General features: G+C 32.6%; 1 pseudogene; it reads left to right on the forward strand.

Annotated features, from left to right (window-relative positions):
* The first annotated feature begins 530 nt into the window (after positions 1–530).
* Positions 531–13,903, forward strand: LOC141543987 (uncharacterized; annotated as a pseudogene).
* The last annotated feature ends 13,041 nt before the right edge of the window (positions 13,904–26,944 follow it).

Consider the following 26,944-nt stretch of genomic DNA (forward strand, 5'->3'; position numbering starts at 1 on the left):
TTACAGAAGGAACCAGGCTCTGAGAGGAAGTGCTTTGCTCATTACAAAAGTAAATAAAACAGGTTTCGAGATTCGAACACAAGAGCTCCAGGTCTCACCCATCCTCTTGCCTTGGGCTTTGGACTCCTCCAGCTGAGAGCTAACTGATTCGGCATCCGTGAGCTCACCAGTGTGTGATTTGACCCTTTATCGTATCCTTGTGAACCTCGGACCTAACAAAGGCATCACTTTCCCTCCTGCCATTGCCAGGATTGCAATCAGCACTAGGGCTGAATCGGTTATTAACTGTTGCCGGCTCACAGATCCCCAAATCTCGAGTCTCGGATTATTGACATTTCCCCTTTTAATTATCCCTTTATTAACACTTTAATTTTCCTTTTATTTCCCCTTTTAATTCTCCCTTTATTTCCACTTTAATTTTCCCTTTAATACCTCCATTTAATTCACCCTTTAATACCCCCTTTTAATTCCCCTTCTGAGTAGGCTGAGGGGCCGAACAAGGACTCCTCAGACTAAAGCCTGTTTCCACAATGAAGATTTTCAATTTCTGCAAGAAGAAGGGGCAATTTCCATCTCTCCCCTTCAAGCTTTCGAGTTCCTTTGGGGTCCAAACACCCTACCCCACCGAAGGATACCTGATCCGGAGCAAGGACCTCAGGAAGATCCACAAAGCTGCCTTGCGTGGCGATGTGGCGAAGGTGCAGCAGCTACTGCTGCTGGGAAAAAAACGATGTAAATGATCTGGATAAAGTAAAGCGGTAAGAGCAAAGGTTGGGTTAGAAGGAGAGAAGGGAAAGCCCAAACCCTAGGTAAGACATCTCTTCACAGGAGTAGCTGAACAGCATCCCAATTAACCATCGGGAAATCAAACCACTTCAGCACCTAGGACAGGGTCAGGATAGCAAGTCCCAAAAGAGGGCTTTACTTACTCTTCCTGCCTAGCCACTTTTAATGAATTGGAAACTCCATTTGACGTTTTGTCAGGCTAAAGTATTCTTGTTCAGTAGCAACGTGGGAGCAAATACTATTCCCATCTGCTAAACTGTTTACAGGTCTAAGACGATTTTCTCAGGCTATACTTGAGAATATTGGGGGATTTTCTTGGGAAAGTTAATGGAATGGTTTGCCATTTCCTTCAACTCATTTTGACAGATAGGAAATTGAGGCAATCAAGGTCAAATAACCTCAGGGTCACAAAACTTTACTTATCTGACATCACATTTGACCTCAAGAAGAGTTTTCCTGACACCAAGTCCAGAACTCTTGTTCATTGTGCCACTTAGCTGCCCTGGGCTGGTGAAATATGGACACGATCTATGAAGAATGAAAGATTCAAGGCAGAAAATTAATTGTGCTTTTATTAAGACCTGTGTTATGTATATATATAGATAGATAGATAGATATAGATATATAGATATATAGATATATACATACATATATAGATATATACATACATACATATATATGTATATATACATATATATATATAGATATAGATATATACATACATACATATATATACATATATATATGCATATATATATATATATATATATATATATTATATATATAAATACAAAGGAATAGTGGAGTAGGGATTGTGATTGTCCTTATTCTAAGAGGTTAATCAAGAAAGGGACTTAAGCAAAGAAGCCTAAGAAGCAGACAATCTGATACTTGGGAAGAGAACCAGGAGAGAACAATGTTGCACAATTTAGAAGGGAATATTATCCTAAGAATGGTAAAATTTTGATTGTTGTAGTACATTATCAAACAATCATATTACTCTCTCATTTTTGTAGAACACCTCTTCACCTGGCTTGTGCCAATGGACATCCAGATGTTGTATCTCTCTTAGTAGAGAGAAATTGCAAACTAAATTTGTTGGACAATGACAGTCGAACACCGTTAATAAAGGTATGTATTAGTTAACCGTGATGTTCAATGAAATGCATGTTGATTTCTTTCTGTGATTAAGAAAATTAAAGTTACTAAATAAGTTAGTAGGTTTTACTAACTTCTTTAAATATCCCAAATGATGCTTGAATATACTAAATTTTATATTGCTTTGTTATTTCTTTGTGTACATTATATCTACAGGCAATAGAGTGTCAGCAGAAGGAGTGAACAATCTTGCTGGAACATGGTGCAGATCCTCATCTTGGGGATGGCAACAATAACACTGCACTTCACTATGTTGTCCTTGGTCATAACGAATTCATGGCAAAAAATCTACTTCAATACCCAGCTGATATTGAAGCAAAAAACAAGGTAGAAGCTCACGTCTTGTATAATAAAGCAGATTTTTAAAAATTTGTTCCTACTAGGTATCACTACACAGAGACAAAATTTTCACAGGAACAAATTCTTAAGTACATTTTTTTTATCCTAAGGACTACATATTTAGAGTCATTTTCTTTCTAGGAATGTTGGTAAGAGAGGGAAAATACCAGGCAAATGGCTTTATTCCAGATTTAACCCTCTTAAGGCAAATTTTTAAAACATTTGTTTTGCTTGTTGTTGTTGTGGTTGTAGTTGTTTTGAATTTATACATTCCAGAGGAATGGTAAAAATAACTAGTCAACTTTAAACCCAACCAGGATATAGCTTTATTTTAGTAGAGGTCTATGGAAATAAGTTTGGCTTCACTTGGACAATAGTTGATTATGAAATGAAAGTGACATAGAGAAGATCTAATCCAATTCCAATTGATCAATGATGGACACAATGACCTACACCCAGAGAAGGAACACTAGGAAATGAGTGTAAACTGTTTGCTTGTTTTGTTTTTCCCAGGTTATTTTTACCTTCAGAATCCAATTCTTCCTTTGCAACAAAAACAACAATAAAAAATTCAGTTCTGCACATATATATTGTATCTAAGTCATACTATGACATATTTAATGTGTATGGGAATGCCTGCCATCTAGGGGAGGGGGTGGAGGGAAGGAGGGGAAAATTCGGAATAGAAGGGAATACAAGGGATAATGTAAAAAAAAAATTACCTATGCATATGTATTGTCAAAAATGTTATAATTATAAAATTAATTTAAAAAAAAAAGAAATGAAAGTGACAAGAATGGAAGACACTCATGGCATAATATAAAACTGTCTCAACAAATTCTGAATTTCTGTCTTTAAAAATATTGTTACATATTTTAAGCTAGAAGGAATCCTAGTGATCTCTAGTTTTACTGTATCATTTTACAAGTAAAGAAACTTAGGCCCCAGAGAGGTGAAATCATTTGCTTTATGATCACATAGGAATTAATTAATAAACAATTTATGCTCTGGTCTTCTAACTCTGGTGTTCCATTGTGTCATACTTCCTTAACATGTCATTAGCAAATTCACAAGATATTCACAAAATGTTATAAGGTGAATTGAATTAAATATAGAATTCTTGCTTAATATAATGATATCTTTATTTTGACTTTGTAGGAAGGCCGCACACCACTTTTGCTGGCAATTTCAAGAAATAACATCAACATGGCAGACTTTTCTTAAAGAATGGAGCAAATGTGAATGCCTTAGATAACTCTAGAAGGTACAGTAACTAAAACTTAAAATATAAAAAAAGGAACATCTCTAAAATAATAAGATTAAGTAATGGAATTTACATCATGGAATGCTTAGTAAACAACAGTGATTGAAATTGAATATCATTGCAAAGAAGTGAAAAATATCAACAAAACACTGCCTATGAAAAGAAAAAACTCTTATTTATGATTCTGCAAGAGAGAAAACACTTCCTATAGGCATACTAAGCATTTGTTTATTGGTGATTACTATTTGCAGTTTTCTTTATTGATTTTAAATTATTTAAGATTGTTCCACAAAAGTTTTGTACTCTCATTCAATTGATTTTCTTTATGAAATAATCTTAATGTCACTCATGAGGATCATAACATATATTTCATGTTATTACTTGTTTCACTTTCCCTTAGGAATATGCACATTGACAAATGCAACTAAATAAAAGCATGATAATTCTATGAAATACTTTGAATGGACCCTTGATCTTTAATCAAGAATGTGAATTCTCATGACACATTCTTCTTTTAATCCTTCTATCCAATCTGCTCCTGCAGGACTTTTATTGTTCTTCATAAAGAATCCAGGAAACATACTGAATTATTTCCTTGGTTCTTTTAATACTTGAGGACCAGTGCAAATTTTTATTTTCAATACAAGATTAGTCCACCTCTCTTTCTGTTCATGCATATCTTTGACATCACTTACTACATCAAAGTCATTATTGCCTACATCTATTTATATTCACCACATATATGTTCATGGATCCTTATAATTATGTATAATTTTCATTCTTTTGATATCATGTGTTTGGATTTGGGATTTTAAAAAATATATATAATTCCTGAAAGAATAGTAGTGCTTATGAAATGTGGCAATGTGATCATTAGAAATGCTGTGAAGTTTCTCAAATGACATCCAATTTTCTCTCCTTTCCCCAACAATTTTGAGACCAGTGCATTGTTGTTGTTCAGTGCCCATGCAGGCTTTGGTGTGAGCATGTATATCTATACATAGGAGCACATCTACAAACATATAGACAAACCAACTAGATGGGGCTGCCCATTAAACTACACAGAATCTGGAAATACTTACTTTTATCTACTTTTTCTGTGTGGAATCTTTAACCAATCTCTTTTTACTGAATGTGGGACTTTTTCATGTTCCAAGACTTGATGCAGTCAGCAAAATGTCATCTCCAACTAGGAGTATTTGGAAATCATTTCCATGAAGTCAGCAAAATGTCATCTCCAAGTAGGAGTATTTGGAAATCATTTCCATCATATACAATCTATTCTATTTGGACTCTGTCCAGAGCATCCTAAAGAATACTGGCAAACACCTTAGATGACCATATACTTCATTATTTACATCTAGCTTAATGTTGTTACTTATTGGAAAAAAAGTATCTCTTTGGTGGAATGTGTCATGGGATCTTGTTTGATCTTAGCATTTGCATGAAAGAAAATTTTTTGATATCACCAAAAACAAAACAAAACCCAACTATAACTACTCAATCCCAAACACAAAACTGATATCCTAACAAACAAAAATGACTGGTTACCATTGCTGGAATAATTTCAGAATTAGATGGTTATGTACATTCAGATCATAGACTGGCCAGAGTTAAGATAAAAATGAATGCAAATGAGGAGAGAGCCTAAATATGAAAGGGAAATCTGCTGTTTTTAAACAAGCTATCAAACCCTCCAAAATGGGAATTTCAGTCAAACCATTATCCCAAAGAGGAAGCCAAAATAGCCCAGAAACTGCATCAGTTGGGAAATATCATCTCTGCAATAAAAAGAGATGTTAGCACTAAAATTAGCTCAAGCTTAGAACAACACAATTTATTTTTTAAAAATGAAGTTAGAAGATGAAGACTGGTATTGCTTTGCAAAGAAATGAAAAGCCATTAAGGAGACAATAAGCCTGTAGGATGTTTTGCATGACGACAAACCAGATCATTCTAACAGCATTTGTGTACAAAACTGGGAGAGTGACAATGAATAAATATGAAATTGAACAGAATCATCAATATTTCTATTTTAATTATGACCAATAGTGGGACATTTGAACCCATTCAGTTCAGTATCTAAAATTCTCTGTGAGGCAAGGCAAATTCAAAATTCTGCAGGAAGAGTGGCAAGACCTGAACTAGATGCCTATTTAAAAAAAAAAAAAACATGAGAGAAAAAGCTTCCTCCCAAAAGTGCAAGAGATGTTTCAGAATAATTTTTAAAGCATTTGAAAGAAGGAAAGATTCCAAAAGAGCAAAAAAGATCACTTCCCAGTGAACGAAATATTACAAATATTGAATAGTAATAGATTGGATTTTCATTGAGTTGAAATTTCATAAAATGTTAATACTTTCTTTCTGAACTTTTATTTTGAATATAATAACTTTATTTTTAATAACATTTTATGTTTTACCAATTACATGTCAAGATAATTTTAGCATTCACTTTTACGAGATTTTGAGTTTCAAAATCTCCTCTGTCTTATCAAGTTGATGTATGTGAGAGAAGTGCTTTTATCATAGAAAACTTATTTTTACATTAATCACATTAGTTTTCAAATAAATAGATAAAAAGGAAAAAAATACATGATAAAGAATTAAGTGAAAAAATATGCTCCAAACTCCACTATCCATCAGTTCTTTAACTGGATTTGAATAGCGTTTTCCTTCCAGAGTCCTTTCTATTTGTGTTAGATCATTGTGTTACTGAGAAGAGTTGAGTCAATTTTAGTTGGTAATTATATAAAGTTTTAAATATAGAGATTTTTTATATTATGTACAATGTTTTCCTTTTTCTCCTCATTTCACATAAGTTTGTATAAGTCTTTCCAAGTTTGTATGAAATCTGCTCATTCACTATTTCTTATTACACAGTAGGATTCCATTATTTCATTTATACACCAGTTTGTTCAGCCAGTTTCTGGTTGCAGGGTATTTCTTCAGTTTTCACAAAAATTTGGTGATCACAAAAATGGCTGCTATAAATATTTTTGTACATGGACGTTTTCTCCCTTTTTTATAATCTCATAGGGGTACAGATATAGCATTGCAGGTATTCACAGTTTTCTTGTCCTTTGGATATAATTCCAAATTGTTCTTCAGAAAGGTTGGATCAGTTCACAACTCCACCAACAATGCATAAATGTCCCAATTTTCCTATCTTTTCTTCAACTTTTATCATTTTCTTTTATTAGTGTATAATTTTATTACTCTATCTAGCTCTTACTTATTTAGGTATAGCTCCATATTTGTTGCATGAAAGGAATTTAGCAGGACTCCTTCTTCATCTATTTTCCCTAGCAATTTATATACTCAGAGAATGAAGTTTTCTTTGAATGTTTATTAGAATTCCCAAGTCAACCCATCTGGCACTGAGAATTTTTTTTTCCTTAGGGCGTTCAATAATGGCTTGTGCAATTTCTTTTTCTAAGATACAGTTATTTAATTAAGCATTCTATTTTCTGTTCTGTTAACCTGGGTAATTTATATTTTCCTACATCATTGGGCAAAATATTTGCCAATAATTGCTTTAATTTCTTCATTGGTGATAATTTCATACTTTTTTTGATAGTGGAATTTGGTTTTCAACACTCTTTAAAAAATCTAATTAACTAATGATGTATCTCAATGATTTTTCACAAAAGCAGCTATTAGATTTATTAGCTTACAATTTATTTTAATAATTTAAAAACTTCCACTACATTTTTTTAATAATTTAAATCTCTTGAATCTCATATTTGATTGTGAGGATTTCCATTTGGTACTCAATTGATCTGATATAAGAATTTAGAGAAGTAAATTTTACCTTTATTTAATGCTATTTTGATTACATTTCATAAATTTTGGTATGTCATCACATTTATATCATTCTTTTTTACGTGCATTTATTTTGTATCCAGCTTTGCTAAAGTTAATTCTTTTTAGTATTTTAGTTGATTCTCTAAACATGCCATATCATCTGCAAATAATGATAGTTTTGTTTTTTCATTATCAACTCAATTCCTTTAATTTCTTTTTTTTTCCTCTTAATGTTAAAGCTAACATTTCTAATACAATATTGAATAGTAGTGGGGATAAGAGACAACATCATTTCACTCCTGAGCTTACTGGAAATGTTTCTACCACATTATTCCTATTGCATATAATGCTTGAGTATGGTTTAGATAAATGGTATTTATCATTTTTAGGGAAATTTGATTTATTACTATATGCTCTTGTTGTTGTTTATTTTTTATTGAAAACAAAGTCACTTTATTATAAAAATTTTGACAGTATATATGCATGAGTATTTTTAATAACATTATCCCTTGTAATCATTTTTCCAAATATTCCCCTTCCTCCCTCTACTCCCTCCCCTAGATGACAGGCAATTCCATACATTTTACATGTGTTACAATATAACCTAGATAAAATATATGTGTGTAAATCCAATTTTCTTGTTGCATGTTAAGTATTAGATTCCGAAGGTATAAGTAACCTGGGTAGATAGAAAGTAGTGCTAACAATTTACATTCACTTCCCAGTGTTCCTTCACTGGGTGTAGTTGTTTCTGTCCATAATTGATCATCTGGAAGTGAGTTGGATCTTCTTTATGTTGAAGATATCCACTTCCATCAGAATATATCTTCATACAGCATTGAAGTGTACAGCGATCTTCTGGTTCTATTCATTTCACTCAGCATCAGTAGATGTAAGTCTCTCCAAATCTCTCTGTATTCGTCTTGCTGATCATTTCTTACAGAGCAGTAATTTTCCATAACCTTCATATACCATAATTTACCCAACTGTTTTCCAATTGATGGACATCCATTCATCTTCCAGTTTCTATCCACTACGAAAAGAGCTGCCACAAACATTTTGGCACATAAAGGTCCCTTTCCACAGGTCTGAAAGGTAGACTATTCTCTTTTCCTCTAATCTATTTATTATCTCATTCTTTATGCCTGAATCCTGGACCCATTTTGATCTTATCTTGGTATATGGTGTTAAGGATGGATCTATATCTAATTTCTGCCATAATAATTTCCAGTTTTTACAACAGTTTTTTTTTCAAATAATGAATTTTTATCCCTAATGTTGGTATCTTTGGGTTTGTCAAAGACTAGATTGCTGTAGATGTACCCTTTATTGTCCTTTGTATCTAATCTGTTCCACTGATCGACTGGTCTATTTCTTAGCCAATACCAAATGGTTTTGGTGACTACTGCTATATAATATAGCTTTAGATCAGGTACACCTAGATCACCTTCATCTGACTTTTTTTTTCATTAGTTCCCTTGCAATTCTGGACCTTTTATTCTTCCATATGAATTTTGTTGTTATTTTTCTAGGTCATTACAATAATTCCTTGTGAGTCTGATTAGTATATCACTAAATAAATAGACTAGTTTGGGGAGTATTGTCATCTTTATTATATTGATTTATTACTACATCCTCTTTTTGTTGTTAATATGAATGAATATTATATTTTGTCAAATGTTTTTGTCTGCATATATTGAGATAATTATATGATTTCTGTTAGTTTGGTTATTGATATAGTCAATTATGCTGTTAGTTTTTTCTGATATTCAGACAGCTCTCTATTCCTGGTATAAATACTATTTGACCATTTTGTATTATCTGAGTAATAAGTTCCTATAATCTCTTTTTGAAAATTTATTTATTCTTATTTGTCAGTTATATTTAAACCTTTTCATTTCTTTTTACAAGTTTTGACTTCCAAATTTATAGAAAAGACATGCCATTCGCCAAATGATAAGTAGCTAAAGCATATAAACAGACAATTTTCAGATGAAGAAATTAAAATCATTTTTAGTGATATGAAAAAATGTTCAAAATAATTATTGGTCAGAGAAATGTAAATTAGGACAACTCTGAGGTACCATTACAGACTTCTCAGATTGGTTAAAATGACAAGAAAAGATAATGATGAATGTTAGATGAAATGTGGGAAAACTGAGACACTAATATATTACTGATGGAGTTGTGAACTGACCCAACTAATCTGGAGAGCAATATGGAACTATGCCCAAAGGGCTATCAAACTGTGCATATCCTTTGAACCAGCAGTGTCTCTACTTACCTGTTTTCCAAAGACATCATAAAAAAAAAGAAAAATGATTGATCCTAACCTAATACCTTATACCAAGACAAAGTTGAATGAATTAATGATTTAGACATAAAGTGTTACTATAAGCAAATTAGAATAATCTGAGTTCAGTGGGGAAGGAAAGAATTTGTTGCCAAAGAAGAACTAGAGTACATTCTGGAATACAAAATGGATAATTTAATTTAAAATTAATGTGATTTAAAATTTTTCTGCACACACAAAAAAATTCTGTACAAACAAAGCCAATAAAGACAAGAAGGAAAGCAGAAACCTGAGAAAAAAAATTACTTCCAAGGGCTCTGATAAAGGCCATATTTCTAAATATATAGAGAGAATTAAATCAAATAAAATTAATAAGAATACAAACCATTGTCAAATTGATAAATGGTTAAAGTATATGAACAATTTCAGATGAAGAAATCAAAACCATTTCTAGTCATATGAAAAGACACTTTAATTCATTATTGGTCAGAGGAATGCAAATTAAAACAACTCTGAGATACAACTACATATCTCTCAGATTGACTAGGATGACAGGAAAAGATAATGATAAGTATTGGAGGGTATGTTGGTGAAGTAAACGGATCTAATTATTCTGAAGAGTAATATGAAACGATGTTCAAAGGGCATACCCTTTGAACAAGTAATGCCCCTACTGGGCCTGTATCCCCAAGGTATCATCAAAAAGGAAAAAAGGACATAAGTTGGCAAAAATGTTTGTAGCAGCCTTTTTTGTAGTGGCAATGAAGTGGATACTGAGTCCATCAGTTGGAGAATGGCTGAATAAGTTATAGCATATGAAATTTTTGGAATATTATTGTTCTATCAGAAATAATCAGCAGGATGATTTCAGAGTGGTCTTGAGAGACTTACATAAATTGATGCTAAATGAAGTGAGTAAAACTAAGAACATTGTATGCAGCAACAGCAAGATTATACAATGATCAGTTCTGACAGAAATGGCTCTTTTCAACAGCAAGGTGATTCAGGCCAGTTCCAGAGGTCTTATGATGAAGAGAGCCATCTGCATCCCAGAGAGAGGTCTATGGAAACTCAGTGGGAATCACAACATAGTATTTCACTTTGGTTGTTGTTTCTGTTTGCTTCCTTTTTGTTTTCTCTCTTTTTTCCCCCTTTTTGACCTGGTTTTCTTTTGCGGCATAATAATTGGAAAATGTGTATTGAAGAATTGCACATGTTTAAGATTTTGAATTTCTTGCTAACTGGGGATAGGTGAGGGAAACAGAAGGAGAAAAGTTTTGGAACACAATATTTTTTATGTTGAATATTGAAACTATACATGTATTTTAAAAATAAAAATATTAAAAATAAATAAAATTAAATGAAAAAACAAAACAAAACAAAAATGTGAGTTCCACATTCTCTCCTCTGTCCCTACACACAGTTCCTATTAAGAAACTACATGTGAAGTTATGCAAAACATTTCCATAGATGAGAAAGAAAACATAGATCTCTCCCATTGTAGAAACAAACAAAAAGCCCCAAACAACAGCAACAATAACAAGAACAATCTATAAGAAAAGTAAAGTTAGTACTCCTACTGATGAACATGCCCTTTTGCATGAGATCCTAATGAAATCCTTTTTGTTTTTTCTTCATAGAAAAAAAAAACTTAAAGGAAGATAAAGAAAGGCAGGATTGGAAGGAAGGAGAGAGAAAAAAAGAAAGGTCAATTTCTTATCCTTAGTCCTTCAGAGTAGATAGGGATCATTGTACTACTCAGAATAGGAAAGGAATTTACAGCTGGTCATTGCAGATCATTGCTATTAATTTGCATGTATGTGTCTGTATGTGTATATAGATATATAGATCTATATAAATATGTGTGTTATATATATATATATATATATATATATATATATATATATATATATATATATATATATATATATATATATATATATATATATATATATATATATATATATATATATATTGGAAAAGTGCAGAAAAAGCCTTAGAAGAAGGCAGGCACAAACACTCAGACATTGGCTCAGTAAAAAGTAACCAGTAACAAGCCTCCAGCAGTGTCAGCTACTCTACCCCACCCCAACCCTAAAGAAAAAGAGAAAATGGTTTCAGGCCCAGAAAGGACTTTTAGGAGAGCTCAAAAAGTAGCTTAAAAATCATATAATTCAAGGGCAAAAAAAAATAAGAACTTTTCATTGGCGTTTTGCCCATAGATGTTTTCATATAGTTGCCCTCATCTATTCTGTCACCATAATAACTTTCTATGGTCAGATCTCTTTTGCTCATCCTTTAGCACTGCTGGAGGCCCTCAGGGTCTTACAGCTTGCTTGGTAGGCAAAAGCTACCACCAGCACCTCCCATGTACTTCAGCATGGCCAGGGGAACAGGCAAACTTCAGCTCCAAGTTTTTAGGATAGCTCCCTGGTAAACAGGAAACCCCCAGGGGCCAGAACTCATGTATTTCAGTGTAGCCCTAGGAAAAGAGGTCAATTTCAAACCTAGAGGTACTTAATTAAGCACACAGGCAGCCACAAGTGGTTAAACTGCTACTTCTCTGACTGACACTCAGAATCTACTGCTGGTTTGCTGAGGTGGAGCCTGCTGTAGGTTTACTGAGATGCTTCCTGTTCTGGACTGCATTTCCCGTTTATTCAAGGGAGATCTTTCCTGCCAATCTTCCAAGATTCTTAAACTCACAGATAGTTTCACTCCATCCTTTTGATGGTTCTGCTATTATAGAAGTTTCATTGGGGAGCAATTTTATGTTATTTGGGGATTAATGCGGAAGACTTAAAATAATTTACTATTTACTTCGCCATCTTCACTGCTGAACTAGATGTTAACAAAAATAAACAAACACCTTTTTAGACATATGATAATATTAACTACTAATACTAAAGTTTATGATTCCATCAGTTTCAATATCTCTCATGATCCTTTAATTCCCATCCAAACATAATTTTTCTCCTTTCTTAGATCTGATATTAGAGAGTTAGGATCAGAGAAAAAAATTAATATTTCTATCTGCTAGAAAGAGCTTATTAATACTTCAAAATAAATAGTTTTTTTTTTAAATCTATGATTTCATCAGTGAGGATTCTTCTTGCACTAACTGAACCTTTAACAGAATCAAGTTGTTTATCATTTATAACTAAGTAGTCCAGGGATAGCAAATCTTTCCCTTATATCACTGATATTTCATCAGTACTAGCTTATCAAAAAGCCCATGCATCATCCAGCATACAATAAACTCAGTACTTCAGAAGTATTTCAGAAAACATTTGTGTTTTCATCAACATGGATATTCGTTCCACTTGTTCAGCTCCTTAAGAATCTGAATTTTAATAAGTTGACTTTGTGAGTTAATTATCTTTCTCCAAATCAATTGGTGCTCTCTTTCTGGCAATTAATTCTTCTAAATTTACATAACTGTTCCCCTAAACAAGAAAGTTCATTGCTGTTTTCATGTTCAAAGACTTTCAGAAAGTTAAGACATAAAAGAGCTTCATCTGATTTTGCTTTAGACAACCAATTGTTACTTCTACATTATGATGGGGCACTGGAGTAAGAATTTAATGAAATTGCTAAGATTGTTTCTAATTATTTTTTGTCTGAGGCAACTGGGGCTAAGTGACTTGCCCGGGGTCACACAGCTACGAAATGTTAAGTGTCTGAGCCCAAATTTGAACTCAGGTCCTCCTAACTTCAGGGCTGGGTTTCTATCCATTGTGCCACCTAGCTACCCCTTTCAAAGAGCTTCCACTTTACTTTTCAGGCCAGTAAACAAACTGAATTTCCTTAATTGTGTCACACAAGGAACATTGACACACTCTCCTTTTTTTTATTATGATTAATTTCACAATCCCTACTAAAATTGGAAGGGGACAAAAAAGTTCTCTTTTCCATCTTTCTGTCTGGTTTTCATTATCATTTGTAATGCTGCACTTGAGCAATCAAAGTACTTCTCTCCATCAGTATGTATTCATGTTGCATATATGTATTAAGACTAAAGGATATGAGATATCTTCTTATTGAAATATGTCCAGAAACATGATTAAATGTGACTAGTTTAAAGTTTTAAAAATGAATTGTTTCTTTGTTATTTTAGAACGGCCCTTATGATTGTTGTCACTAAGGAATCATCAGATTTGGTCAATCTTCTTCTTCACCATAATGCTGATCCCACTATCCAAGATGTGTATGGATGGACAGCTGAGCAGTATGCTCAGCAATATGGTTATCCTCTGTAAGTGCTAACATAATTCTAAATGTCTTTAAGTAATTGCATCTAAAAGAATTTTTCCTCCATAAAATTGAAAGTGAATTTATTTTTTATACTTGCATAATGTAACAACTGTCTGGCAAAGTCCCTGGAAAATTCCAGCTCTTCCAACTGCCACATGTTCAGAATAGCCCTGGGCAAACAGGCAACCTCTTGAGGATAGACCTCTGTTTCATACTTAAGGATCCTAAGAAGAAATTGAGCAAATGACCAACTTAAGTTATTGAAGTTAAGTACAACACGGCCAAAAAAGATATGAGATAGAACCACACAAGTCTGATATCAGAATTTTCAGAAGTAATAATGATAATAACTGCCATTTTAATAGTGTTTTTAAGATTTTCCAATGTTTTACATACATTTTAGTATTTGATCTTCACAAATTATATAATATAATAATAATAATGTACATTGATAGAGGCAGTGGGTTTTGTTGTTGTTTATTTCTTTTTTAATGTCTTGCAGACATCTCTCACTTGTAAGAGACCTAAAGTTAAGGTTTAGGGAAAATCACATTATATCTTGGATACCTTCATGTGAGTGCTAATGAAAAAGAATCATATATGTTAATAGGCAACATTAAGAATTCACAGGCAGTTTGCAGGGGTAAATATGCTCAATTTGGTGGCAGAAGTCCTGGGGAAAGATCATCCCTCTCACTCTATGTATGAGCTTGAACAATTGTATGCTTTCTGGGATTTAGTTATTTAACTGATAAAAAGATTATCCTTAATGCCCTTAATAAGCCTTTTCAGTTTTAAGCCTACAATTCTATAGTACTATATCTCTGAAGACAAATGTATTACATCTCAGTTGAATGATTAGTTTTGCTTTATTAAAGACTTTATTAAAACAATAAAAATTTTAAAATGTCTAATATTTGAGATACATAAAGATTTGTTGCATATATTTTTTATTTTGGGTGATGCAGACTTATTTTACTTTTTTTTTTTTTTTTAGACTTACATGTTATCAACAAATTGAAAATCAGAAAGACTGTAATAAGCCCTCTACATCCCAAATCAGCTGTTCAGAACAAGCTTCTGGTTTTGGATTTGCTTTCGGTGTACCATTCCTGTACAAAAAAGGTAGAACTGACAAACCCAAATAAATAATTTTTAAAAATAAGCGCTATCTTAAAATTCATACATTCTCTATTTTTCTATTTCCATTTTCTATTTTAAAATAATAGAAACTGGTTTATCTTTGGTTAATGAATTAATTACCAGATTGTAGGTCTACTACCCTGAAACTACAAAGCAATGTTCGTGTCACTTTTATCTGTTTTATCTCCCCAATAAATGTTAGGCTACACTATCAATTTTCTGATTTCCAAATTATTCTATAAATGTTTAACCAAATTATTCTACATATGTTAAACCAAAATAACCAAATAACTTAACCAAAAGTGAAAACTCTTTAACACTTAAAACATTAAATATTACATTTGATAATATAATGTTTTTACGCTTAAATGTGGGGTAAATAAATAATACCATTTCTTATGATTTAATATAAATTGAATGATTTCTTGATAGAACAATCAAACAGCAGAAGAGGAGAATCTTCATTCTTTTTTGGTACTCTGTAAATCCCTTATCCTAGCTTTGGAAACACATTTTAAATGTTTTCAAAGTTTTACAATGTTCACAAAGCTTTCTTTCAATACAAACTAATGCAAATGAAAAGATCATAATAATTGGGACCAGGGAACAAAGAAGTAACTTTGAAAGGTAATTCATAAGAATGTACTTTTTCTGTGGATTTTTGCATACATGTCCACTTCCAACCTGACCCTCAGAAAACTTTGCACCCTTCTGATTCAGATAGTTAAATTTTAGAAGAGAGAACATTTTCTGGTGGAGCTTTTAACACTTTAGCCTGGTAACTGAGCTATTTGAAAACTTAATAACCTAGGCTTGCAATAATAAATTCATCTCACATGTATAAGATTATTTTGTCAAAATCATTTTATCCACTACCACATGAGAAATATAGTATGCGTATTTTGGTGATTCCTGCTTAAATGGTGGTGAAAGCAGGAAATTTAAATTAATTCCTTAAAAGGATAGAGTGATCTAGCATGTTTAACTCCTGGGTATTACACTATCAGAAGGAGATGGGTTATATAAATCTTTCTATATGGAAGAAATGAGAAATCACAATGGCAAAAAAGCAGCATTTAATTTTAAGTATTGCTTACTGCTGCTTAAAAATGTCCTTTAAATATTTCTAAATCTTATTGCTAGTGAGGTGTAAATTGATCATCACTAACCCTTTTCATTTTTAAGACTAACAATTTGATTTTCCCCTTTCCTTTTTCTAATCAGATTTACCAAAGGTCTCTCTATTTTATTAGCTTTTTCATAAAACCAATTCTTAGTTTTATTTATTAATTCAATTTTTTTTTTTTAACTGAGGCTGGGGTTCAGTGACTTGTCCAGGGTCACACAACTAGGAAGTGTTAAGTGTCTGAGGCCAGATTTGAACTCGGGGTCTCCTGAATTAAAGGCTGGTGCTCTATCCACTGGGTCACCAATATTATTGATTTCTCCTTTTAATTTTAGAATTTCAAGTTTAGTTTTGGTTGGGGGATTTTACTTTGGTCTTTATCTAGATTTTCAAGTTGCAGGCCCAATTTATTGATCTTCTCTTTCTCTATTTTATTCCAGAGCCTCTAAAGACATAACATTTCCCCTTATTACCGCTTTAGCTGTATACCACACAATTTGGTATGATGTCTCATCGTTGTCATTATCTTGTGTGAAATTATTAATTGTTTCTATAATTTGCTATTTCACCCAGTCATTCTTTAAGATGAGATTATTTAGTTTCCAATTACTTTTTGGTCTATTTACCTCTAATTTCTTGTTGAATGTAGTTTTTATAGTGATCTGAGAAGAAGGCATTTACTATTTCTGCCTTCATGCATTTAATTTTGAGATCTTTATGTCCTAATATATGGTCAATTTTTGTATAGGTTTCATGAACTGCTGGGGAAAAAGTATACTCCTTTCTATCACCATTCAGTTTTCTCCAAAGATCTATTATACCTAGTTTTTCTAATATTATATTTAACTCTTTAATTTGTTTCTTATTTGTTTTGTGGTTTGATTTATGTAATTCTGAGAGTCTAAGTTTGAGATCTCCCATTATTATAGTTTTGCTGTTTATTTCTTTTTGCAACTCTCTTAACTTCTCCTTTATGAAGTTAGATGTTATACTACTTGATGCATATATGTTTAGTATTGATATCACCATAAAAAAGATAAAGAAACTATTGCGTTTTGTTGTAAATTCTGAAAATAGATTATTCTCTTCCCTTGTCAAGAAATACGAAGTTACATATCCTGGATATTTTGTTTTCCAGATAGTCTTATAACCATAGTTAAGGCAATCATTATGTGCTCAGATTACATGGAATTAGCATCTTTGAGATGCCTATGACAGAAACATAAGCTTTCCCAGACTGTCTTTGTTACTGTGTTCAAGGCAATCTCTACACCTCAATATATATCCTTGTTCCGGTCTTTATTTTCCCTCCTCCCCTGAAATGATGTGAAACCCCTAACATTATATTTTCCATATAAAATATGTTCTTATATTGAAGATTTTTGCTTAATCCTTTCTTGGTATTTTCTACCTCACAACAACTTCTCTCTCCTTCTTCTTGCTAAGTTCCCATAGGGAAGTAATCTTTCCCGTTGCCACTTCACTTTTGGAAACTGTTGAATATCTAGTCATGGTTCCATGTCATGAACCGAATATTTATTTTGAAGTTTTCACATAATTTAGTGTATAATTCTTTCCTCTCCCAAATCTAGTTTTATTTATCCATCCAGGTGCTTTTTTATACCTTTGAAATCATAAGTGAAAATAGCCATATATATTATTAAGTTTTTTAAAAAAATAATTGACATAATATAAAAAAAAATTAAGCATGAGTTTTTTTTCTTTTTTGTTTGGTTAATTTTTAAATTGGAAGAAAACATTTTGAAAAATTTTGGAGGTACTTTTTTTCAAAATAACCACTGATTTTATAATGATCTAACACATTAGCTCTAGGAAAAGAACTAGTGAACTATCATCCAATAGAAATAGTCTTTTCTTAAAATATTCAAATGTAATTTAGTTGACCCTGATCATGAGTTCCTTCAAAGTTAGAATCTATTTTTAGGAATTCAGAATTGCTCTCTGAATCACTGCCTGAAAATAAAAGGAAAACTAGCAGAATATGGTAACAAAGAAATTTCTAATTTTTAATATAGAATCAGGCATTTTTGTTAACTTTCTTCTTGTTTTACATTTGGTTTAGATTTGAGAACTGGAAGCTGAATTCTTAAAAATGCAAATATGACATCAAGAGACTTAAAGCAAAACTAGAGAGATGCAAAAAGAATTATTTTCAAGAATACAGGTACACCTAAACACAGAAAGGAAGAAAATATACTTAAACTTAGATTGTTTTTAAATTTTTCCATTATGGTCAAAGGACCCAACCTGAAACCATTTCTAGTCATATGAGAAGGTGTTCCAAATCACTATTGATCAGAGAAATGCAAATTAAGACAATTCTTAGATACCACTGCATACCTGTCACATTGGCTAAGATGACAGGAAACAATAATGACCAATGTTGGAGGGGATGTGGGAAAAGTGGGACATTGATTCATTGTTGATGGAACTGTGAATGGAACCATTCTGGATAGCAGTGTACTCAAAAAAAGTTATCATACTGCATACCCTTTGATCCAGCAGTGTTTCTACAAGGTTATATCCCTAAGATATCTTAAAGGAGGGAAAGGGACCCACATATGCAAAAATGTTTGTGGCAGCTCCTTTTGTAGTAGCAAGAAACTGGAACCTTTGTGGATGCCCATCAGTTGGAATATGGCTGAATAAGTTATGGTATGTGAATGTCATGGAATATTATTGTTTTGTAAGAGAAAATCAGCACAGTGATTTCAGAGAGACCAGGGGAGACATACAAAAACTGATGCTAAGAAATGAGCAGAACCAGGCAATTATTGTATATGGCAAAATTATACGATAATCAGTTCTCATGAATGTGACCCTTTTCTCCAATGACATTGCTTGTCTTGTTTCCCAGGGGCGGGATCCCTCACTGAGGCAGAATTGAAGGAGATTTTCTCCTTCATCTGTAAAATCAGGATGTTTGATTAAGGAACTTTTAGGAAGCCTTGTTAGTGCTCAATGCAATGGTAAGGATCCAATAAAAATTACTAATTTTTAATCATGTCACATTTATATGCCCTATTATTTCTTTTCACTATTTGAAACAGATTAGCCCTTCCAGGATGGAATGAGAAAGTTTAAAATTAGAATAACATTATTATGATTTCATGAAATTACAAGACTAAAAGTTTTAAAGTGTTTTGGGATATGTATTAACAGTATCAGTCATAGAAATATATGAGACATTGGAACTACTCTTGTCCTAATAGTGACAACTAGGACTGTAGGACTTAGCCCCCATTGGAATTTAAATTAAAGTATTGTATAGCCAAGGTAATATTCATTTTTTAAAAACAGAATAGGTGAGTCTCCCTTGCACAATGACAATGGTAATTTTGTGGTCTGCATCCATTTGAGAGCCTCAGGACTATTTTTTTTTTTTTTTTTATCTTCAACATAGTCTTTGTTTTAACCTTGATTTGGTTGCTAACTGATGCCTTAAAACTACTCTAGTAATTTCTATATGAATTTATGGAATAAAGTGCTTTTAGTGGCTTCTTTAAAATCAGATTAATAAGGAATCCAAGATTTGTAAGTATCTTTTTTGTTGTGTGTGTGTGTGTGTGTGTGTGTGTGTGTGTGTGTGTGTGTCTGTGTGTCTGTGTGTGTCTGTGTCTGTGTGAGTGTGTGTGTTTCCCTGGGCCATTCTGGAAAAAAACAACAACAACTTTTTCTTCACTAATTTTCTTTATACCATTTGTTAGGATAGGATCTTAATGGAAATAATTCAATTGAGTAAAAAACTTTTATAACTTTATATACTGTAATTGTTTTCAGAGTGAAGAAACTATTCAGGGACAAGTCAAAATTGTGATAGTATTAATGAAAAACAGCAACCATTAAAAAAAATGCTAGCCATTTATGTGCTTTGGAATGTTCATAGAACTAATGAGAGACTTTAATCTTTAACTAACTTTAATTAACAGATTTACTACAAGTTCCTTTGTGGAGCCACTTCAGGACCATGTTCTTGATAATTATCTGGACCTTTCTCGAAGAAATTCAAAATATTTTTTTGGAGAAACACAGACTTCAATAAATGGCAGGGAAGCCTGCTTTGCAAAGGTAGTCATTTAGATTTTATTTTCTCCTCTTTGATGCTAAAGATTTAATATAAAATATTCTGTTTAGTTGATTTCCATGCGTATGTATTTTTGTGATAAAAAAATGATCTCTTTGTGAGGGATATAGAAGACCCTTACCCAAAATGACTACTCAGAGCTCATTCAGTAGAAGGCAGAAAAGTTGTTTATTGAAAACCTCCCAAAGATGAGCCCTCCCATCTCCAGATAAGAAAGAGAAAGAAAGCTCGCAATAGGAGGGCTAAAGAAGTAGTAAAGATACATAACTTTTACACAAGAGATTATATCACAAGTAAGATAGCATTGACAAGGGGAGGAGAGGCATCTAATGGGTTGTTGCTATTTGGAGAGATTGCAATGAAAGGTTTCTGTTTCCCCATAATCTCCTGATTTCTAGGAAACAGAAAATCAGCCCTTCAGGCTTAATCAAGCAGATAGTGGTCCAGCTAATAGATTAAATATCCATAAAGGTCAAATACTGATAAATGTCATCAGCTCAGGTTAAGTAAATATGGTTATAGCTGGCCAATGCTCAAGTAAATATGATCCTGCACATATTATACAGGTCATAGTGATGAGAGATAGGAAAGGGGGAACCCCATTGTGGTCTGTGCAAAGTAGTCCCATTACAGTGCAATGTCCCCTGTAAATGAATTTACAGACACGAAAACCTAGATTGATAAAAAGCTTTATTGTAGAAATTTGGAAGTAAAGTTAAATGTAGAAAGACGCCAGGGCCAAAAGTAGTTGCTGGGAAGGCAGGAAGCCTTACATGGCCAGAAAGATACCATGTTTTGTGGGAAGGGCTCCTGCAAATAGAGAACTCCAGTTTGGCTCTTTTTATACCTAAAGGGGGCTTGTTGGTGGAGTCCCAAGCTCCTGGCAAGCTTTCAGCCAGGGACAGTGTTGAATAGAATTCAATGGGTTTAAACTGTGGGGGTTGGGAAAAACTCAAATTAGTTCAGATCCGGTGGGGGTTGGGCCCAGATATCATTAGAATTTAAAAGGATGTTTCTTGACTAGGATTTGTGAATCAAAGGTCAGGCATGGGGATTGGGGAATCAGGAAGGAATTTTAAAGGGATCTCAACCACCATCAATAGAGGATACACAGAAATAATGAAAACAAAATATAGAAAAATAATTCATATAATCCTATAAATTCTTCACCTTACTCTATTCCACACAAGTTTACATAATAATAATTTAAAATTCTTGATAATGATTTAAAGTTTTGTGGGGTTTTTTTATGTTTAAAGGTTATATTTTAAATATATTTTTTTAAATCCACAACTGTCAGTCCTTTAATCTAATGATGATTTAATCATGAAAAGGTATGTAGTCTACATTCATTAATGTTCTTTTTGAATCTCTTTGTGACTTAAAGCACTTTAGTCTAAAACTATTTTAAAAAATATCCTCCATATTAATGCTTTTTTTATTCTTTTTTTTTTTTTTTTTTGGTAATCATTGTTTACTCCAATGATACAAAGCTGATGGGAAGAAAAATCCTGTAGTTTACACTATCAAGTAAAGGATTAGCAAGATGGGATTTGAGAAAACCATTTTAATATGTTTTTTCTTATTAAATGTGGTTCAATAATTTAGCATGTTAAAATCGTTTCCTTTCTTTTGTATGCATTTAATTGACTTAAAACATAAAATAAGAAAAAAAAACAGATTAAAAAAAAAACGTTTCATGTGCACTTGGGAAGCATTCAAAATATATAGCAACAAATTTTAATTCAAGAAAACATATGATGAGGTTAGTAGCAGTCAGAGAGTTGTGGAAATCCCCTTTTGTTCAGAGGTGCAAGTTCTTTGTGATAGAATTCAAGAACCTGAAATATTAATTGGCAAACATGGGAGTTTATTGTTGGATTGGAAGTTAGTTTTGCTAAGAGACTGACTTCTTTAGTGGCAATGTCCTATTAGGGAAATGGAGGCTGGCACTGAAACGAGAATGTCTTCTCAGCAGGCAGGATCCTTTGGACATTCTGCAATGAATGAGTGCAGAAAATGCCCTTTAAATAGGAATGATGATGCTCAAGTTTCAGGTTGAAAAGAAAGCCAAAGTCCCCAGGTCTAAGTGCTTATCAGTTTCTGACCCAGATCTCCCTTTGGAATTTCCAGAAAGGGTCTGGCATCCCCAAAAGATTAATGGAGTGCTTTTTGACCAAGATTTCTGATAGAATAATGATACTTAACTTGTCTGGGGAGATATGCTTTCACAGGAATGCCTGAGACTCCAAACTCTCTTTTTGATTATCTTTGATAATGTCAAAGGAAACACAGTTTCACTCCCTTTCATGTATATAATAATAAAATTTATTCATAAATGTCCAGTTTTCTTTGCTTCCTTCTAGGTTTTCTTTTGCTCTCTACTGTGTATTTTTTATTTTTATGTACCTTTCCTTCCTTTCACGACCTTTCCAAAGAAAGCTGAAGTTAAGCCAAACATATATATATATATATGTATGTATGCATATACATACATATAACTATATAATAATACATACTCACATGTGTACATATGTACATATATGTACACATATATATATTTCTAAAATATTAATATGGTTGACATAATGTAGATTTCATTCTTACTGTAATCTTTTTTCAGCTTTGACTTTGTCAGAGTTCAATGATTATTACTTATATATTTTTAAAAGTAAATTTTACTCCTGATCATTGTTATTATATTGGTGTTCTTCTATCTGTTGACTGGCCTTGTTATTACTTTATCTCCTAGCTGCCCCTGACCCCTGCCCAACCACCATGGATGTCATTTTTATTTTTTCCTCCAGCCTTATACCTTCCTCTTAATCCCATACATATTAATCTTCACATCTTATCCCAATGCTATTCAGTTAAATACACTTTTATACCCCACCTTATCCTCTTCCTTCCCATCTTAATTCTTTATAGATTTTTGTTGTGTTACTATACCCTTCTTGGTGTGTCTATGACAAGAAGGGATAACATACTGAAAGAGAGAAATTCTTTTTTTTTTTTTTTTTTTTTTTTTTTATATTGGCCCTTATATGTAAAATTTTCTATTAAGTCCAGGTTTGTTTGAGAGAAAATCCTGAAAATGTGACACTTTATTGAATGTCCCTTTGTTTTTATTCAATAGTATACTTAACTTTGCTGGGTGAAATATTTTTATCCAGAATTTTAGGGTTTTTCTAAATGGAATTCTTATTTTATTTTTTCCCATTTTAAATTTAATATTTTCCTTTAACCAATTACATGACAATCATTTTTATATTTATTTTTAGAACTTGGAGTTCCAGATTCTCTTCCTTCCACTCTCCCCACTACACTTTATCCTCCCACTGAGAAGCTACATGTAAAGATATGCAAAAACACTTCCATCTAAGTCATGTTGCTACAAAAGAAAACAGATTTTCTCCCACTTATCTGAAGAAAAATTAAGTAAAAAATATATTTGCTTCAATCTGTATTCTGACACAATCAGTTCCTTCTCTATCCAGATGTGGATAGTATTTTTCAACATAAGTCCTTCACAATAATCTTGAATCATTGTATTGCTGAGCACATTGCTAATACTTTATACACATAATGTACTTTATTTGACTTTGCAAAAGCTGATGGAAAATTTCTTTGGATGCTTGCAATTTTTAAAAAAGATTTATTGAGTCCTTTGTATTATCTTATTCCTCATTTTCTTCATTTTACTGAAATATAATTTTTGTTATTTCAGATGCAGCAGGAGTTGGAAAACCCTGTAACTACAATTGATGATGGTATGTCCAAATGATTCATAAATAAACTATCATAATTTTATGCTATACCTGATTTGTAAATATACTTTTAAAAAATCCCATTATGATGCTAGTCCTGTGCCACCTCCCTCCTCTTCACCAATGTTAAGTGACCATTGATTCTTTTATGCAGGCATTCTTTACTTTCCAGATATGAGGGATAATCCAAGATTAATGACGATATCAGTGAGCATTTTTACACACTCTTTAGGGCATAGCTCCAAATTCAGAAAAAAGGTCCAACTCTCACACTATCAGGTGAATACAACTCCTGTTATAGATATAACAACAACAAAAAAAGAAGTCATACTAAATCATAACAACAACAACAAAAGAAGTCATAGCTAAATCAAAGAATGATTTACATTTCTTCAAATAGTCAAATAAAATAATTGGCATAGTTGATTTAATTGTGAGTCCAGAGGCAACAATATACATAATTAAATAGGAAATACAACTCAACAGGAGCTTAAGTAAATAGACTACCATGAATATAATTGCAGCTCGTATTTTACTATTAACTTTTACTACAAAGGTAAAAGAATACTATATAAACACCTTCAAAATGTTCAGAAAACTATTAAGACTCAGTTTTACCAGTGACCATTTCCATGATTCCTTGATATAATGAATCCTAGTGCCAAGAAAACACACACACACACACACACACACACACACACACACACACACACACATACAGAAGCATATACTTAAATGTATCAATTATTTTTTCTTCTTTCTTTTTTCCCATAGCTATAGCTGAGCTTCCATCTACATCTCTTACTGGGCTTCTCCAATGGGATGCACTAGAAGGCCAAATTTGAATTGGGATACAATTTCCAGGCCAACTGAGAAATATTTAGGACGTTTCAAGAAAATTTACATGTTTTCAATAAAGGAAGAAATAATATATATTTGTGAGTTGAAATTTGAGAAATAATTCATTTGAATCCTTACTCCATTCTAATCAGTATTTATCAATTTGATGGAATACTATCAAAGTTCTGTATGTAAGACTTGAGAGTTTTGATCTACAGTTCAGTTGCTTAATCATATAAGTTAACGAGGGGCCCTCCATCCTTGTATTCCCCTTCTCATAGAGACTAAGTCCATTGTGGCAGACATAATAACTATATGTAAAGTCCCTCAAAATATTATTTTACCTCTGAATCAATCACTGGTCTAATAGGACCATCTTAAGATTACTTAGATCACTCAATTCAAGATGATTTATACCATTTCCTTATACCCAAAGTAAGGAGAATCCTGTCCATCGATATTCCTTACTTCACTCACCTTGCCACCCTGCTGACAAGAGTTTACTTAATTAATAATAATAATTAATAATTAATCTCTTATAGCTGTTCTTGAATATCCAGACATTTAACCCTATAAAAACTGGGACCTATAATGAGGAAGTATCCCAGATTGTGAGGAAGAGTTGAGGTCCACTTCATTTTAGAGAACTGTGGACCCTTTAAAACAGTGACATAGGCTTTGAGTTCAGCCTCAGGCTCTTCTCATTTAGGTGGAATAATTTTAATTTCTACAATGATATCTTCTATGGTGGAATACTGATGCATGGGCCACACACAGCCTCTTTTGACCAATCACTGCCAAGACCCAAAAAGAAAGTGCTCACAAGGTGGCTCATGAATACAAGTGCCTCCCTATATGCACACAAATTCTCTTTAGTTTGAGGTAAGTCTCTTCAGGATTATAGTTTGCTTTCATTAACACTAAATTCTCTTTCTTTTCAGAAGGGCCCTAATTTATCTCATTTTTTAAATTTTTAATTTTTTAATTTTTATCAAAATCTATTTTTATATGTATTATATAGCCCTCATTTTAAAATGTATATTACGGGTTATTTTTCTCTACTTTTCTTACTTTTGTTTTCTGAATTATATAATTATATATATATTATAAATAGCAATTCTACAGCTGAATTCAGAAAACAAAAGTATTTCCTTAATTTCAGCCAGCTAAAATTACCTATGTAATTTTAAAACTTCCTGTTGTTAGGATTAAAATCTATATTTTTTGCCTTTAAATTCATTCAACAAGAAGTCATCATTCTTCTCATCAGTAGAGAAATCTCTTAAAATGCTTGAGAAGGAACTTTCACCTGCTCATAGTATGTTAAGGTTCATCCTAGGATGAATCCCTTGATGGGTATGGATGAGAAGTGAGATTCTCCACTCCATTGCTCTATTCCAACACCTTCAAAAAGACGTAATTTGTACTAGAACCACCAGGCATAGGGAGAGAGATTCCTCACCCCCTGCTGTTCAGACATGTGACCAAGCTGGGAACACACCTTCTTCTGAGAGAAGAAAACTCATCCAAAGAGAAGGAAAGGAGAGGTTATTCTCATTTTTATTTACTTTGGACTGTTTGTTACCAACAACCAGAGTTAAATTTTCAAGAAGTTTTAAAGGTAAGTAGGTATAAAAATTGTGGAATGTTTTCTTATAGGAAAATCAAATGTTTCCTTATAGAAAAAAAATCAACTATAGTTGACTAGTCTTGGGAGACTAGTTAAGAAGTGGAAGTATTGGAGAATTTTTCAAAACAAATCCCTGAAGATCAGAGTGTTAGATATAGGAAAGATGTCTATGTGGGCAGGTTTCTAGAGGCTAAGAAATTGCCTCCCTAGTTTTCATATTCAAGGGAGTTGTTGTCCAATATCTGCAACTAAGGAACTTCTCAGAAGGAATAGCCAGTAAGTTAAGGATGATTGAAGGGATAAAGAAAGGTGAAGTCTAATTTCAGTATTAATTCTGGGCTTGAAAGTATAGGATTGGGGGTGAAGCCAAGATGGCAGAGAAGATACACACAATTTTGTAAGCTCCCTTCTTCCCTCAATACCAACTAGTTAAAT

Source organism: Sminthopsis crassicaudata, chromosome 5, assembly GCF_048593235.1.
Source record: "Sminthopsis crassicaudata isolate SCR6 chromosome 5, ASM4859323v1, whole genome shotgun sequence".
In the NCBI taxonomy this organism is placed as follows: domain Eukaryota; kingdom Metazoa; phylum Chordata; class Mammalia; order Dasyuromorphia; family Dasyuridae; genus Sminthopsis; species Sminthopsis crassicaudata.